The sequence below is a fragment of the Castor canadensis genome, chromosome 5 (assembly GCF_047511655.1).
Source record: "Castor canadensis chromosome 5, mCasCan1.hap1v2, whole genome shotgun sequence".
Taxonomy (NCBI): domain Eukaryota; kingdom Metazoa; phylum Chordata; class Mammalia; order Rodentia; family Castoridae; genus Castor; species Castor canadensis.
The window spans coordinates 134,543,616-134,549,897 of NC_133390.1; positions in this window are offsets into that span (position 1 = coordinate 134,543,616).

The following is a 6,282-nucleotide window of genomic DNA, read 5'->3' on the forward strand; positions in this document are numbered from 1 at the left end:
TTTGTAGACACTTTGGATGCTGTAACTGACAAAATCATTGAGAAACTTCTGGACAGAAATGAATCACTTGACACATGTTTATTGATTTCTGACTGTGTGTAAAATGCTGTAAAAGGAATATAAAATATGCTATAGCCATCAGAGATCTTACACACCAGTTGGAGAGACAAGGCAGATATACCAAAAAAACCAACAAAAATAACAGAATAATTTTTAAAACAATGCTGAAGCTTGGACTTGGCTTTTAAGTCTGAATATTTGAATAGGTGAGGGCCAGAGCAGGCTGGCCTATCACTCGTTCAGTGATACTTGTTGTGAGCCCAAAAGGAGCACATATGCAGGTGATTGTGCAGAGTCCCAGTCTACATGACAAAAGAGATGTGATATCCACTGTCTGGAGTTGACAGAAAGCACGTAAGTCAAGAAAATAAGTGCAGAAAGGTCCCTGACTTACAGGATTCCATTTAAAATTTTTTCTACTTTATTATTTATTTATTTATTTTTCAGTTCTGGGGATTGAATTCAGGGCCTTGTGCTTGCTGGACAAGGGCTCTACCACACAAGCCATGCCCCCAGTCCTTTGACTTTTAGTTTGTTTTTCTTTTAATAATAATAATATTGTTATTATTATTAATTACGAGGAAGTTCCATTGTAAAAGTTTCATAGATCAGTATAAATGGTTACTAAATATTTGTTACCCTCTCTATCCCTGGTCCATGTTCCTTCCTGTATTCCTCAAACAGTGTTTGGCGGGTTTTGTTATGCTATCTTCATATGTACACATGTAATACACTTCAACCCTCTTCACCTCCTGGTACCCTTTCTTATCTTTCTCTTTCCTTCTGCTGATTCCATCCCAGCAAATCCATAGACTCCCTTTTATACTCATTTTCATTATTATTATTGTCATTTTAGACCTAGATTCTGCAAATGAGTGAAAACGTGCTGTTTGGCTTTTTGAGCTCAAAATAATGATGATCTCCAGTTCCATTCATTTTCCTGCAAAGGACTTAATTTTGTTCTTCTTTATGGCTGAATAATACTCCATTGTGTGTTTATATACCACATTTTCTTTACCCATGATCAGTTGTTGAGAACCTAGGTTGATTTCCACAGCTTGGGTATTGTGACATAGGTGAGCAGGTGATTCTCTTGTATATTGATTTGCACTCCTTAGGATATATGCCCAAGAGTGGTATGGCAGAGTTATAAGATGGGTCCATTTTTAGTTTTTCCATGAGCATCCATGCTGATTTCCATAGTGGTTGCAGTAGTTTACATTCCCACCCACAGTGTGTGAGGGTTCCTTTCCCCTCTGCATCCTTGCCAGCATGTGTTGTTTGTATTCTTGATGATTGCCAATCTCAACAGGGGTGAGGTGGAATCTCAGTGTAGTTTTGACTTGCTTTTCCTTTATGGCTAAGGCTGTTGAGCATTGCTTCATATATTTATTAGTCATTTGTATTTCTTCTTCTGAGAACTTGCTGTTCAATTCATTTGCCCATTCAGTCATAGGATTGTTATTTTTTTCTGTTTAGTTTTTGGAGCTCCTTGTATACTCTAGATGTCAATCCTTTATCTGTTGAATAGCTGGTGAAGCTTTTCTCCCATTCTGTGGGTTGTCTCTTGATTCTGGTAATTGTTTCTTTTGACATGCAGAAACTTTTTAATTTGAGATAGTATCTCACTTGCTAACTTTCCCTGGGTTGGTCTGGAATTAGAATCCTCTTATTTCTGCCTAATGAGTAGCTGGGATTGAAGTGATTTTTCAACTTTCTGATGGTGCAAAATGATGTACCTGTAATAGAACTGTAACTAGGATGCTTAATGGTAACCTTTGCTTGGGCTTGCTATATGCAATGCTGCTCAGTAGCAGAGAGCCAGTCAGCCACAAGGTCATAAGGAGACACAACCCATACTTTATACCACATGGTGCCATGTTGCTGGCACTTTTTGGATATTGTGTTTTGTGTTTTCCCATCCCTTCATGTCTACAGAACATCTATCTCTGTGTGTACATGACATATTCAATACTTTATTTTAAGACAGATTTTGTGTTAGATAATTTTGCTCAACTGTAGGCTGAAATGAGTGTCCTGAGCTCATTTAAAGTGGGCTAGGCTAAGCTGGGAATCTCAATATGTTAGGTATATTAGCTGAATTTTTGACTTTCACTAGGATGTAACCCTATTGCAAGTCAAGCAGCCTCTGTATGATTACTACAGATACATACATGTACAAACATCTATATATGTGGATGCACATGAGTATACATATATATGTATAAATATTTGATTGCAAACAATTAATAATGAAATAAATATAGGAGATGGGCATGAAGAAGGAAGGGGACAGGGATGATGGAGAGGAGTGGGTCATTTGTGCTCAGTGCTGGGCAGGTGAGGAGCCAGCCATGCAAAGCATGGAAGCAACATGCATCACCATGAGCAGAAACTACAGGCAAAGCACCCAAGGTGGTACAGAGATAGATGGGGAGACCAGAGGTCAGGTAGGAGCTGAGCAGGATGACAGTGGCTGTATTGTCAAGGGGAAGGGTAGGCAGAGGACTGTGGGCCACACTCAGAGATGCTAGGAAAGGAGTGGCTGTGCAGGAGAGACAGAGGGAGAGGAGGCAAACAAACAGCATTTAAAGAACACATAGGGGCTGATGAGGAGAAGGCTCAGGGGAGGTGTAATTCAGATGGGCATAGAGAAATGAAAACACCAGCTGTCACCTGCTGGACAGGTGGGGCACATCCTTCCCATGCTTCTCTCTATGGCTTCCTTTCACTATTCCCCAACTTTGACAAGAATCAATTGCTGACTGGTGCAGAAACCCTGCTGCTTCTGCTATGGCGGCCAACACAGGGAAATCACCTAACCCCCAAAGCAAAAGCTCACTGCAGATTGAGATCCCCATTTGCTGTGAAGAGAGCAGGGCGCTATGCTAAATTAGGGGAAATGCAGCTCTGCAATGGATGTCAAGGTCGAGCAAGGTCTTTTTTTCTATTATTTTGTTACGAAAATGTTCAATTGCACAGGGAGCCCATGTATATGTCACCTAGATTCCACCTGCACTTGCTGTATCACAGCTGTCCTTCTATCATCCACGACTATCTCTTGTTCTGATGCATTCCTAAGTAAGTTGCACCATCAGCACATGTTCCCTAAACTCTTCAACCCACCATATTCACTAGAGGTCCATATTTGTTTTTAGTTTTGCTTTTTTTTAGATAAAATTTACATATAATTCTATGTAGACATTTTCAGTGTACCATCTGTGAGGGTTTTTTTGAGTGTGTATGTTTGTTTGGCTGTTTTTTTCCAGTACTGGGGTTTGAATCCAGGGTCTTGCATTTGCTCTGCTGTCCCATTTGAGCCATTTCCCTAATCTTATTGCTTTTGCTTTGTTATTCAAATAGGATCTTGCACTTTTGCCTAGGCTACCTCACATCCTGATCCTCCTACCTCCACCTCCAAAGTAACTGTGATTACAGGCCTGACCCCATTTTACCTGGCTTCTTTTGAGATAGGGTTTCATTAATTTTTGCCCAGGATGGCCTTTAACTAATCCTCCTATCTCTGCCCTTTTAGTAGCTAGGATTGCAGGTGTGCCTACCCAACATTTGTAAGTTTTGATGAATACAGACACCTGCCTATCCCAAACCCCATCAAGACCATCACCCCAGAGTGTTCTTTATCCCCTTTCTCAATTGTGACATGCACCCCTTCCCAACTAGAGGCAACCACTGTCCTGATTTTTTTTCCTCAACATGGATAGTTTCGAATACTTAAAAATTTCATATAGACAAAATGAAGCAGATAAAAGAGAATAATGGAGGGGTGAATTCAAGTATGATATATTGTAAGAACTTTTATAAATGTCACAATGTACCCCTAGTACAACAATAATATGATAATAAAAAAGTAAAACAAAAAAAATATGGTCAAGGAAAAAAAAGAAGATAGACACCATGTTCTTTTTCAGCTCTGAACACATTATTTACCCCTAATTTTTAAATGATTTTAGAAATTGAAAATAACATGCATGATATTGTTATTCTAAAGAGTGTTTTCCATAATTGCAAGTGGAAACAAACTTTGTAAAATCATGGAAGTTCTTAAGAGTAATATGAGAAATGTATTTCCTTTTATGTGTATAGGTATCTGTAAGCAACTTAAATAAATGGTAATATCCACCTTTGAATTGAGCCATCTCAACACATATAGCACTCTAACTGGCATAAGTGTAACACTGATTTCTGAGGGTATATCATTCTTAATGTAAGAACAGGTCGATAATATTAGAAACAATATAATTCATAGACTTTATTCTACTTCTATTCAGACTTACTTAAATTCCACACTACCACCAAGAACCCCCAAAGAGTATTCCACATGTGCTCTGAGGCCACTGCCACTCTGTGTCTACCAATCCTTTGCTTCTGCATATCCCAACAACTTAGTAAGAGTTGTACTCTTATTCCAGCTGAATCAGGGAGCAACATTTAACATATTCTGTGCTTCTTCAAAGATTCTCTGCAATTAATGTCCAAATAAAGATTACTTACAGTGATTGTAAAAAAAAACAAAAACAAAACTACTTTCAATCAGTGTGGTGTTTTTGAGATTCATTTACGCCGTTGCATGTTTACTCCTTTAAATCGTGGAGTGAAATTTGGTGTGTTAACATTTGTGCATCTGTTTTCCTGATGGTGGAGACCTGGTACTATGATTTGGATGTGGTTTGTGCCCTAGAGACTCATGTACTGGAAGCTTGGTCCTCAATGTGACAGTATTGAGAGATGGTGGGATCTAGTGGGAGATGACCAGGTCATGAGGGTACCACTTTTCAAAGGGATTAATTTCCACCACAATGGAGTGAGCTAGGTCTTGGGAATGGATTAGTTAACATGAAAGCAAGTTGTTATAAAGCAATATCACTCTGCATGGTTTGGTCTGTTCTATGCATGTCCTGGTTCACACTTTTGCCATGTGATGCCATCTGTCATGAGTCCCTCACCAGAGGTCACATAGATTCCTGTGTCATGTTCTTGGACCTTGAGAACTGTGAGCTGTATAAACCTCTTTTTTATAACGTACCAAGCCTCAGCTATTTTGTCATGGCAACAAGAAATGGATTTAGACACTTGGGCATTTCCAGTTTGGCACTATGTGGAACACAGTAACTTTGACCCCACGGCTCTTTGAAACTACCTTTCATAAGATTATCCTAATAAAATCTCAGAGGCAAACCCACACACTGCACATAGAAATAGAAGGATACATGTTTCTTCTGATTTATTTCCTTTTGGTTAAGCCATTTAAAGGGTAGACATGGCTACTGCTTGATGTCAGCATTATAAAACCTGCAACTGAATCTTGGTTTCACAGAGGGCCTGTGTCCTTGGCCATGATAACCTGTCTAAGTTTGGTTTCATCTCCGTAAAAGAGGGATAATAAAAACAATTTGGATACTTGCTTGCTATGAGGATTCAATGAGGGATCCATGTAGGACTCCTGAGAAGACACTGACACAAAACAAGCTGCCCAAATGTTGAATGAGTAAATGAATAAAAAGTGATCTATAACAAAGGTTCAATACATATTAACCAGGAAACATGGCAGAAATTCTAGAACTTTCCATCAGACATCTTCAAAATAATTGCTTGGATGTTTTGTATTTCATATTCTATCCAAGAAAAGGGTTTCCATGTGTTACTGAAATTAGAGAGCTTTCTAACATGTGCCCTGTTGTCAGTCATATGGACTGTTCATTTACTCTTTCCAAATGGCTTTGCTATTTGCCTTGATGCAACATGGTAAACTAACATGATTTCCTGGGAAAAGAAATGCCATCATAGACCTTGGAAGAATGAGTTTGAAGGTCACTGGTGCCAACAAAGTCCATGCACATGGTCATTTTATTGCAAAGTCCAGAGTGCAGGTGCCATACTGTTGATACCTAACTTTGAGGCAAATATAAATCCTCAACCAGCTCAGCCTCTATAGGCGTTGTGTTATACACAACACATTCTTTTAAAGGAATGTAAAATGTGGGTGGCAAAAGTCTAGAAGGTATGTTTCTGTTTAATTACACTGTTGATGCTAACAGTTTTATTATCAGGATTCCTGGTATATGAAGTTCCTGACAACAGGAATTTTCTCTCTCTTCCATTAGATTTCTAAAGCAAATAAAATCCCTCCAAGAAACAAAGGCTTGTTTTCCTCTGGGGTATTTTCCTGCTTCTTTTGCTATCAACATTGTCTACGTTTGACAT